The sequence below is a fragment of the Myripristis murdjan genome, chromosome 3, assembly GCF_902150065.1.
Source record: "Myripristis murdjan chromosome 3, fMyrMur1.1, whole genome shotgun sequence".
Taxonomy (NCBI): domain Eukaryota; kingdom Metazoa; phylum Chordata; class Actinopteri; order Holocentriformes; family Holocentridae; genus Myripristis; species Myripristis murdjan.
The window spans coordinates 18215245-18227581 of NC_043982.1; the positions used below are offsets into that span (position 1 = coordinate 18215245).

At 43.3% G+C, this 12337-nt stretch overlaps 1 pseudogene; it reads right to left on the reverse strand.

Moving 5' to 3' along the window:
• LOC115357002 (A-kinase anchor protein 13-like) overlaps positions 1–12337 on the reverse strand; it is a 115343-nt pseudogene that overhangs the window by 69243 nt on the left and 33763 nt on the right.

Here is a 12337-nt window from a genome sequence, read left to right on the forward strand (position 1 = left end):
AACTCGTCATCCACTTCATCCTCCTGCCTCCTAATCCACAAACAACAGAGAGTGTCTGGATGAGATGCAGGAAAACCACATTTTACATCTAAATTCAGAAAAAAAAGAGATTCTCCTGGACTGGTTAAAAGACGGAACAAAGTCAAACAACAGCACACAGAAATGACTAGAGAGAGGAAGAAAATGAGCTAACATGCAGGTGGCATCCTAGCCCGGAGAGATGTATCTCTGATAGCACTCAACTGCACAAATTATTAAATTACGGAAAATACTCAAAAGATGCAGTATCTCCCAATCCACAGGATCTGACTGAACTGTCTCCTGCTAATTATCTGTGAGCGTGTACCTTAAAACTTGGTGTGGTTTGTGATTGGGAACATTAAGTAGAAACTTGTCGTTACTGACATTTGTTTGAACTAGAACAACAGGAAGTGTGGAGTCCCAAAACCAGAGTGTTCTATATAGTGCAAGAGGTAAGTCCCATGAATGATGGTTGTTTATGCGTATGGCATAAAAAACCATGTTTCCTTTGAGCATGAACCTTTTCGAGAAACCCACACTGTTTAAATGTGTCTTTATTTATGTATTTTTTTTTAACAAATGAGAGGGTTCTTTGCAGCTCTTTATATTACCACTATCCTAATTCAAGGACCCTGGAAGGACCTTCTCCTTCCTGACTGAAGTGTCAGATGATCTTGGTTAATTACTCAATAATTACTCTAATTAAACTGGCTGAGCTTCATTAACTTTGATGCACAAGCCTTCAATGGAGGAGAAGGTGGATGGTGCAGGGAGTGCAGGGATTCGTATCTGGTGTTGCTTACAACATATCCAAGAAGCGTAAATGCAGAAACCACACTCCACCCCAAAATAATCATTGCTCTCCGTCTGGAGGACCATCAACAACCATGCAATCATCTCCCAGCGTGCAACACAGCAAAGCCCGTCACAACATTCCAGACAGACTGCTACAGTTTTGCCAAAGCATTTTTGCACGTTTGTGACAACTTCGACTAGCCTATGTTTATGTTCTACTTGAGGAAACTGTTTACGATGGACACATTTTGAGAATAAAACTCACTTCTAGCAAGGTAGAAATAAAAATGTACAAGTGATCAGGCCTTTGCCATGAGGACTCTTTGGAAAGAGGTTCCTGAGAGACTTAATCTGCTAAATTACCTCTTAAAATCCACTTGTATAGACTTGATTTTATGTTATGATATTTTACTATTTGCCTTTACTTCTCTTTTATGATTCACTTTTATGCCTCCTGTCTTGCTTTTATATTTTCTTCCTTGCTCACTGCTTTTGCGAACAGTTGTTGCAACTTCATGACCGTGCTTGGAAAAGTTTCATGTAAATTATTAGTTGTACTAGCAGTATAATCTTACTGAACAACTTTTAAAGTCTGAGTGAGTAGCCTACCTTAATCAAAACCACATCCACAGCTCTCTCTCCCTTGGCACAGAGACTGTACCTCCGCTTGTGTCGTTCGTACATTTCCCCCAAAATATCCAGAGCAGATATAGCAAACAGAAGGTTAAAATCCAGCAGGAAACTCTGGTGAGAAGAAGTGAGGCTGTCTGCTCAGCTTCACATCTGGCTGCAGAACCAACCCTCTTCCAGGCTCTGATTTCTACTCCCTCCCTCCTTCATCTCTTCCCTCCCTCCCTCTCCTCTTCTGCCCTCCCTTCTTCTTCTCTTCTCTCGCCACTTAACTTTTCTCCTGACTCTCCCTGACTCTTACATCCCCCTCCCTCTCCCTCTCTCTCTCTCTCTCTCTCCCCCCTCCCTCTTTCTCCTCTCCCTCTCCCTTTCTGAATCAGTGTTGATCTCAACTAGTGTTCAGCCAATGGGAATCCAGGATTCTCTGTGACAGACAGATAGCCACAGTACTACACTGGTACAATACTCCAATAACACAGTAGGGAAGTATGAGCATAGTCACTGCATAAATTCAGCAGCAGCTGCAGTAACCTCAATGTGGACAACAGTTACAGCAGTTGCGGGTTCAAATGCCACTTCTGACCACCACTGTTAATACTGGTTTAGTCAGCAGCTTCCCTATAATTGCAGACACTCTGTAAAGCAGTGGTTTTTAACCATGCACTGTAGGTTTTCATCCCAACCAAAGGCTACAAAAACTAATTTCATCCATTAACACACCTCCAACAAGAGAGGAGGAGCTAACCAGTGAAATCAGTTGCCATCGTGATTGCTTGGAGCATAAATTAAGATAATTTTAAATGTGTTCACCCACTCAAAGGTTAACTCGCTCACACTCTAACTTGTCTAAAAGCAAAAACACACATGGTGATGGTTCACCTCTGAGGATGGCTGCTGTGGGAAAAGGAAGCTGCACAAACAGACAGGCTGTTAAGCATTGCGCTTATCAGATAAAATAAAATGGTCTGGCAGATTTAATTTAAAATGTAACATGGTGTCAACAGTGCCAAGAGCCTAGTCAAGCTTACCAACTTGGAGCACTGTAGGAGTAGCATGTGGATGTGTAGTAGTCTTACCTGAGTGGAATAGCACAAGCCAAGCTAAAAGTTTTCAGTGTGAGCTGCAGGGTGAATTTGTTCCGGAGCTGACAGACTGCTATCCAGCTTGTTCAGATACTGTTTGCATGGATAACAATAGTACAATGTTACTTCATTTTATTGTTTGATTGAATCTCTTGCAGCTTCTTGTTTTTAAGTAGCATGTTTTTGTGGTAAATAATAAATGATATGAATGATATAATTTATTTCATGTTAGTTAAGCAGAACATGTCTATCTTACATGTTTAAGATATCTGTTCAAGGACACTAAATAATCAAAATATTGTGTACAGTTGCAAAAACTGCTGAAAATATTATTTAATTATTTCTCTGTTTTTCTTTTTTTCTTCTATTCTTCTTCTAGGGAGATCCCAGAAGCCCTGCCAATTTGGTGTCCCCACTACTTTCCAAATTAAACTTACATCCCTGGAGTCACCTGGTTGAGATTTAGATGCATCCAGGTTCACGTTAGTCCCTTCCGGAGTCGACCTCTGACTTCTGTCTGATGCCTGTCGGGGAAGTGAATCCTGACAGCCTCAAACAAAACAATCCATCCCATCTAAAGCCCGCCTACCAAATCCAGCCATGCTTCAGCCTCAGCCTGACTCCACCCACCAAACCTGCACAGAGGACCAGGTTTTTCTAAAATCAGGGAGACACTCACGCTGCTGAACCAAACGCACCAAAGTGGTGACTAGAGAGAGAGAAAGAGAGAGAGAAAGAGAGAGTGAAAGAGAGAGTGAGAGAGAGAGAGAGAGAGAGAGAGAGAGAGAGAGAGAGAGAGAGAGAGAGAATTGGAGTTTGATATGCCCTTATAGTTTTCATTGGTGAATATGTACAATGCTACAGTGCCTGTTTTCACACCAAATACCTTGTCAAATGTTCTGTACCCTTTTGGTAACATAGTTTCCGATCAATAATCAAGTATCCTGTATCTGAGTATGAAGCCCATGAACTGGCCCAACAACTTGCCAGCTTATATTGCACCTTCTTTCCATATTTCTAAAAAGGGAAAAACCTATAAAGCACACACATACATGTGTAAGCATTCATATTAAAAGGGGGAAGCTGCAGAGTTGCTCAGTCACATGGCCTGAACTACTGACTAAACAACATACTCTCACACAGGACATAACTACCTCTGTCTCTCTCTCTCTTTGTCTGTCTCTCTCTCTGTCAGTCTCTCTGTCCCTCTGTGTCCTCTCTCTGTCCCTCTCTCTCTCTTTCTCTCTCTCTCTCTCTCTCTCTCTCTCTCTCTGTCTGTTCTCTGTCTCTCTCTCTGTCTCTCTCTCTGTCTCTCTCTGTCTGTCTGTCTTTCTCTCTCTCTCTCTGTGTCTCTCTCTGTCTGTCTGTCTTTCTCTGTCTGTCTGTCTTTCTCTGTCTGTCTGTCTCTCTCTCTCTCTCTCTCTCTGTCTGTCTGTCTGCCCCCCCCCTCTCTCTCTCTGGGTTCATGTATGTTTTATTGGCATGAGAGGAAAGACACTGTTACAGTGCTGTCAAAGCAACCCTGCATAGTCCGCCTTCTCTCCTTTTCTTTCTCTCACTTTCTCTCTCTCATAAAAGCACTTGCACAAAAAATGACACATACATCAGGAACATATGGTACACATATACCAAGCAATACACACACACACACACACACACACACACACACACACACACACAGCTTCCTGTTCACATAGCTCGCCCCTCCCTCTTTGTTCTGACCTCCAGAGTCAGAGTAACACTTCCACATTTTCCTCTGGAAACACACACACACACACACACACACACACGGCTTTAACTTGTGACTTCTTATTTAAGTCTTACTATATGATACAATCTAGATTTACACATGGCAGCTGAGAGTACTGTGGGGTCATGGTTGGTTTTTCTGCTGGTGTACAGTATGTGATGCAACAGCTAACTTGCAGAAGAGCAAGAGATCATCTCTACTGGCTTACATCCTCTCCAAACACGGATACGCTCCTCATTATATATTTAACCTTACTTGCCACTTCATGCATATACTTGTTCTAGTTAAGCCATCCTGTTTCTGCTGTCATTTACATTCTGTTATCTGGTCTATCCAGTCTGCTGTCCTTACTGTTTGTTGGTTGTGATATATTAAACTAATTTTCATCTCATCTGCACAGATAAGCACTTGCATTGACACTGTATTACGCTTGCTAATTCAGTATCATCCTCAAATCACTTCTTAAAACTGATTTTTACAGACTGTTGCGTGATTGTTTTCAGCATATGTAGTCACTTTGATTCTATGTATTTTTAATCTAAAAATAAAATAAACTGGGCTTTAGATGTGTGTCCTGTATAAGACAAGACCATTCCTCACCTCAACTCCAACTGCAGTATCTTCAACACCAGCATGGCTCCAGAATTGCTCCTGATCATAGCAATTACAAGATATTTCAACAGGCTCAAATGGCAGGTCATTATATCTCCCTCCGTTGAAGAGGGAAGCACCAGTGAAGGCATTAAGGGCATATTGCCCTCTGCTGGCGACCCCCTGTCCTGCAGACTGTCTGTATTTCCTGCAGACTAACATCTGGCATTCAGAACAAGCCACTAACCTAGACCACAACCCAGGAATAAGCAAAGCCACTCAAGTCTATGGCTGCTGAGGAATCTGTCAGTCAGCAACATTTAGAGTAAGGCCTCGTCTAGTGAAGATCACATCCATGTGCTCAGTGGCTGAGCTGAGAGTGAATGGACTGCAGGAAACCAGCAACATAATACAATAACATGACAGTGTCCTCCCACAGGAGAAGGTCAGACAGTAAAGCTCCTTTGATCTTAGGTACTGCTCTTATCCTGTGCACAAGGTAAGGACCTTCCCACGGGACACTTCCAACATTATACAAGCCTGCTGATTTTACGGCTGCACTAATCAACAACAAAAAAAAAAAAAAAAAACTATTTTGTGATCAAAAAAAGACAGCAGTTTTTCTTTCTTAAAGGATAAAGATGTTCAAGACAGCCTTCAAATCTTCTGATGCTGTGGAGATCACTGTGCAACATATCAAGCTCTTTGGTAGCACTTCCTTCCCTGATCCCACAGCCTAAAATGCAATGACGTGTGTCCTTTGCAGATCGTTATGCTTTAGTAGTCTTTCTAACCACTGAGCCACCAGCCTGCCATGATGGCACATGTTTGCTCAGTGTATGTTTTATATTTAAATTAAGCCATCTGGGTAACACAAGAATAACTTTAAATTCCTGCACCACCAACATTATATCCAACCAACATAAGAAGTCAATTCATCTGAGACATCACACTGTTTCTCCCCACAGTGGTAAAATGATGTATCTTCTTTTGCTCACTTACATCAAGGCAATCAGCAATATTTCACTTCTGTGATACTGATAATAAGCAGGAGCTCAATCTTTTACTTGAACTCTACAGGAACAAATCAAAATGGAATATCTTTGCCAGCAACAGGCTTATATGATTTGTCAGAAGCCCTTGCAGGCTGAAATATTATACTGAATTTTTCATGACTGCGTTGAGGCAAAACAGAAAAGTCATCTATCCTGAGTAATGACAAAACAACATGTGTTTCACCAATTCCAAATGATGTGATGTCACTCTCTCTTGAAATCTAGTATGCAAATGTTAAAGGAATGAAGGTTCAAGCAGGTATATCGTTGGGTTTATCGAGTTGACTCCTTCCATAACAGATGATTAGTTAAAATTAAACCCATAATACCTCCAGCGGGATCAACAACACATTCTAGCCTCACAGAAACACGAACTCAACATTGTACAGAATTCTAATCAGCTATGCTACGGTGACACATTCTCTACACAAGATGTAGATAAGGAAATGAGGTCAGCTGGTTTCTCATGTGCAAAATCCTTTTGTGCAAATGGCTTTATGAGGGGTGAGGGGTTTTAAAGTTCTGAAGCTTACCATGGAAGAGTCTTCCTCCTCCTCTGGACCATCTTCATCCTCCCTTGGACCATCCCTGAGGTCTTCTGACACGCCAACATCCATCTCTGGAGAAATGTGCACAACAAAATATAGTTAGTGAAGGGCAAGCCCCACCCCCCATCAATGAGAAGCAATAACAAGTGTTAGCACCTTAACTCAGGACGAATTTATACCTCACTGCAGACAAGCTTTGCCTGTAGTATATGATGCAATAGGTATGTTTTATATTCAAAATATGCCTGGAAGTTTCCTCAAAGAACATTAAATTTTGAAATGAAATGAATGACATTATAGCATGATAACAAAAAGAGACAAATGGGTCCAGTGAGGGTAGAATTCTGACTCCTAATCCTTGACAGATTAAAAAATAAAGCTTGCTCAGCTTATGTGAGTAAATATCCGCTGATCAATGAAGTAAAGAGGGAAGAAAAATCCTCTCTGATAGGAATGATAGGGACAAGATATAGGAGCAGAGTTACAAATTCTGTTTTTCTTTTCTTTTCTTTTTTTTTTTGTAGGAATCAGCGATTTACAAAATCACAAAAACTGACTTTTCAATTGATTTTTTCTATGACCTAGTGCCTAATGAGGTAACCTGTTGCTAGGCTACAGTCAGACTGTAAATATATCCCCTTTCATAATGACGCCCTATTCTCTATGTGACGCACAACACCAATCTTACTCTTGACCTTTCTTTATTGGACTTGGGTCCAGTACAATTATTCTTGATGAGTGAAAATTGCAGGCAGAGGAGCACTGGAAGTTCATTTATAAGAGCAGAGACCTCATATAGGCAGCTTAAAACTCTATAGGTCTCACTTTCTGCATTGTGTATGCATGCGAACGTGCGGGGGTGTGTGTGTGCGCATGCGTGTGCGTGTGTTTCTGTTTTAGTGAACCCAACCCTCTAAACTGTGACTTGACACTAGGTCCACATGCACTGGTAATGTGACTGTGCCTGCTGGCCACAAAGCATTTTTGTGCTTGTGTGCATGCATGTGTGAGAGAGATAGAGAAAAAACAACATATGAATATTAAAGCAAATGTTGTCAGACTATCCATGGCTTAAGGTATCAAAGACAAACTGGCTCAGTATTTCATGTTACATAACATGGCACGATTTATTCCTGTGTCCCAGCATGCACCACTGTGGCACAATTATTATGCGATTCTCACATCCTAACACATCCTGTCGCCAAAGCCTCATTAGGAGAACATTTTGTCACCTCGTGTCAAAAGAGCAAAAAGGCAAAGCAAAACATATCTGTATATTGTCTTGTCAGGGAAAGAAATATGTCACAACTGAAAGTGACACAAAACCTCTCCAAGCATAATTAAAGTGAACTACACTGCCTTTAGCTATAGAGAGCTAGTGCCATTAGCCTTGACAGGAGTGAATCTGTCTTTTATGTGATTTGGGAGAAACTGAGGATGAAATTCAATTTTAGATGATTATAAATAACTTGAGATGTATTTCTGAAAAGGTAAACTGCATGTGGCAAACTGTCTACAAGCAGCATATTTTGTATGATATCTGAGTTAGGAAAATGGTGTAAGATGGTATATGGAAGTCTAAGGCTTAAATAAATCACACTGAAATAAATTCAATCAATGTTTTCCCACCTTGGATAGGACTGGGGTGGCAGTATGAGGCTCCATCCATCACGTCCGGCAACCTTGGACTCTCTGTCACCTCCTCTGAAGAAAACACCTCCTCAGTAGGAGGTTCACTGAATGCTCCACCAGCAGGAAGTGGCTCAGTTCCTGCACCAATGACATCTGCACTATCTGAAGTAATGTCTTCTGATGACAACATAGTGATCTGAATGGTTGAATGTCTTAAACCCTCATCAGCATCAGTTTCAATTGACCTCTCATTTGCTGTCATCTCTGAATTTTCCCCTCCCAGCTGCTGCGGCACCAGCTGCAGGTCCGTCTCTCCACTGTCCTCTGCTGAAACCTCCTCAAGATTATTACTGGTCTCTGTGGGCCGAGTGTCTTCTTCAGCTGAGCCAGTAATCTCTGTCCCTTCTGCAACAGATGGCTTCAGTTCAAATAAGACCCCGTCAGTGACCTCTGACTCTGAATGCTCTTCTACAGTCTCTAGATTCAGTTTAGAGTTGTTGTCCTCTGCAGTTTCACACTGACTCTCAGCGACCTTCACCGTTGGCCTGTCCCCGCTCTCTGACAACACCAGGCCCAGTGACATATCCTCTTTGGAAATTTCTGGAGCCAGTTTCTCCCCTGTCCCCTCAAGACTCAAAGGCTCTATTGTATGGAGGCTGGGTGACAGTTGTGATTCAGGCTCACTGCCAGCCTGCCCGCAGTCAGTCACTGTCAGTATACTGACAGTGCTGTGGTCCGAAGGGAGCCCGGGGGCCACAGCCAGCAAGTGTTCATTGCTTTCACCAGGCTTCATGTCATCTTGTTCAGCCATTTTGTTTCCAACTGAGACCAGCTCCTCTGTATTGGTTTTAACCGGGTCCTGCTCCTCCATGTTGGGTCTGTCAGGTTCCTGGGTTGACTGGAATATTTCTGTTGTGGAGCTTCCGACAGATCGGAAACTGTCCTCCTCATCGCTGGAGAAGCCTTGAGTAGTCCCTGAGTCCGAGTCAGCATATCCCTTACCTGAGCTCGGCATTATTTCAGATGATGCCTCAGAGTCGAGAAGATATGTCCCTTTATTGCCGACAGAGTTACCAGCTGTCTGAAAATCTGCTGTATTTTGCACATATGTTTCTTCAAGGTTGTCAGGCTCATTCAAAGGCAAACTGGCACTTCCTATATCAGCTCGAGGTACTGTAGCCTGTTCGTCTATACTGGTTGACACTGATCTATCTAACTCTTTATCACTATCTGCTCCAGTACAGTCCCCAAAATGGCATTCAGTTTCTGGAGCTAAATAACTGCAGCCATCAGCCAAGTCCCACTGTTGCACTGTAGAGTAATCCCTAACAGCTGTTTCCTGGTTTTGTTCCAAGCTGTTTATGTCCAATGGAGGTTCCCCCTTGTGGAGGCCCACTATCACGGGACATTGACCAGCAGATTCAGACGGCTCCTCCTGCATTACATCATCGCACTCTATCAGTGAACGGTTAGGGAGGTCCTCCGGTGTTGAAGTAGGGTCCATTAACCCTTCACTCTCTGGTTTCTCCCTGTCTAAAGAGATCCTGTCACAGTGTTCCTGGTTGTAACGCATCTCCTCCTCTAAATCACCAACTTCCTGGGAACAGTCTTTCATGTCTGAATCAGAAGTGTCCGATTCCTCTGAATTCTCTAATGATTGTGATTGGCCCATGGCTGAAACCGTTGTGTTTCCGCTGTGCGCTGTTGGATCCTTAGACTCTAAATTGATCCCCTCCTTCTTCTTCTCCTCCTCCTTCTCCTCCTCCCTCCTGGCAGTGCTCTCCTCTGCTTCCTGTTGGGCTCTTTCCTTCCCCTCTGTGGCCTCCTGTCCTTCCCGGATTACAGCGTCTCCTCTATCAGTTTCCTCTGTCTGTTTACCACAGGCTGCTGTTGGTGGTGTTCCCACAGCAAGTCTCTCCCCTTCTGTCTCACTCTGTGCCTCTTCACTCCTATCACATAAAGTCAAACTCTGGTCAGCAACAACAAGCTGCTCCCTCCCTTCCTCCTCCTCCGCCTCTCGGCTGTAATCTCTCTCAGTGTTTGGGTTGAGACACACCCAGTCCTCTGGGGGGCCAAGGCCATGGTCTGGGGGGCGTTTTACTGAGGTTGAAGGACTCACACACAATTCCCACTCTCTCTCTTCATTCCCAGCCTCACCATCTCCACCACCAACAGCGCTCCTGCTGCCGTCCTCTAGCCCGTTTTTTATCCGGCTCTCCTCAGTCAATGAATGCAGGTGCTCTGATGCTGTAGTTGTCTGTTGTAGTCGCTCAGAAAAAGCTGTCTCTGTTCCTACACCATCACAGCATTCAGTGGCTGTGTGTAGAAACTCAGACTGCAAGTCCAGTGTAGAAACTCCCTACAGAAAAGAGAGAAAGAGCAAAGCGTTTCTCTCAGAGAAACCAATAGCACTGTTCTCTACTTCTTATCAACTGCCTGTGGTTGCACAAGGTGTTCCACCAGTCATGCAAACTAAGCCTGAAGGTTAAAAAAATGAGGGCAGTAAAAAGGCAAACAATGATCCAGTGTCAACAGTTAGAGCGTTCCTGGATGAAACCAACAGGAGAAATGTGGAGACACCATGTGAAAAAGGGCAGGGTGGCATGACTCACCTTGGCATGGAGATGGCAGATCAAGTGTTGCAGCTGCTCCACAATCCTCTGCAGGGTCGGGGGGTTGCGGTCAGGGTAGATGCCCAGTGTTAGGGTGTGCGTGTTCAGTCTGGGTAGGTGGCACACTACTCTGGAATCTGCAGAGACTCGATGAGCAGTCTCTGTCCCTACGTCCTTCTCTGTATCCGCCCCAGCCCTGAGTGAAAAAAAAAAAAAAAAAAAAAAAAAAAACACCAATAACACTTAGATCACCCCAAGAGCTCTGTGCTGTAATTGGCTAACATAGTATGGAAGTGCTTTAAAGGGAGGGAGTTTAAAGAGTCACCACATTAATGCTCCATTTTTCCTTCATTGCTGTAGCAGCAGCCATTGCTCAGATGCTATGGTTAGTCCTAATAATGTTGTTAACTGGTTACAGTGGCTGGTGAAATTTAAGGTATAGAAGCCACTGTAGCTGGTGGAACAAACAAGTTAGTTTGCTTGCTGGTGTACACAGTGCAAACTTCAAAACCACTTCATGTCAGTGACATTTCTGAGCAAACTTTACTCCCTCTGCTGCATTTGTTCTCAGCGAGGAAGGTAAAAGTCTGTGTAATGTTTTGTTCATAACGACAGCAGTGTAAAGGGCAGACACCTCCCAGCCAGGCAGATCAGCTTGTGTAATACTGGGTGGAGCGGTTAGCTCTGAGGCCTGGTGGCTGAGGTCACCCACTAAACTGCAAGTGACTTCACTTTTCATGAGGGAAATGCAATTACCAACACATAAAGAGAGAGCGAGCTGTTCTGAAGCAACTTAAATGCATGGTTCACCAATGAGCTGGCTCACTAAGTGGTAGTTGTCCTTCAGCTTGTACTATCTTCATTTGGAGTTAAGTGAAAACTATCCATTAGTAGATAAGTACAGTGTTAAAACCAAGAAATGAGGTCCATTTCCACTTAACGCCATGTCTCAGTCCATTTACCACAAAACAGATTTTTTTTCTTCTCTACCAGCTTAATGTTTAACTATAGAGGGATGAGAAGAATTTCATTTTACTACTCACTCAAAAAAAGGCATTTTCAGGATAACACCTGACAAACTCAATCACAACATATACTCCCCCTCTGTTTATCCTACAGGCTCAGGGTTAGGGTTTTGAAGCGGTATTACTACACACCAGCAGACACAGGAGTCATAAACAAAGTCTTTATGTTGTGCAACAGTTTCCCATCTCTCTGGATTTCCATGGAACAATACTGGGAGCCCACAAGCTTTCAATCTGTCCTCAACTAGCTGACTGCAGCTAAAAGGGCTAAGCTAGGCTGCGTTGTGGCTTTGGTGTGATGTTCTTCGGATATTTCTATTGTTCCATGAAAATAACAGACAAACAACATTGCGCTAAAGGATCTAGTGCGACCACATCTTCCATCCGACATATTGACATCTGGCTGTTTGTACAGGGAAGAGGGCAACGTTCATCGAAACTCTGAGCCAATCTCATCGTCAAACAGTAGAAACAGTTTGAAAACAGACAAGTCAACATGTGGTATTTCCACCTGAGGAGAGGTTGTTCTGAAGTCACAGAAAGGGGGAGGAAAAATGCCTTACTTTGCCCCTTTGGAGGCAGGTATTCAAGAGGAA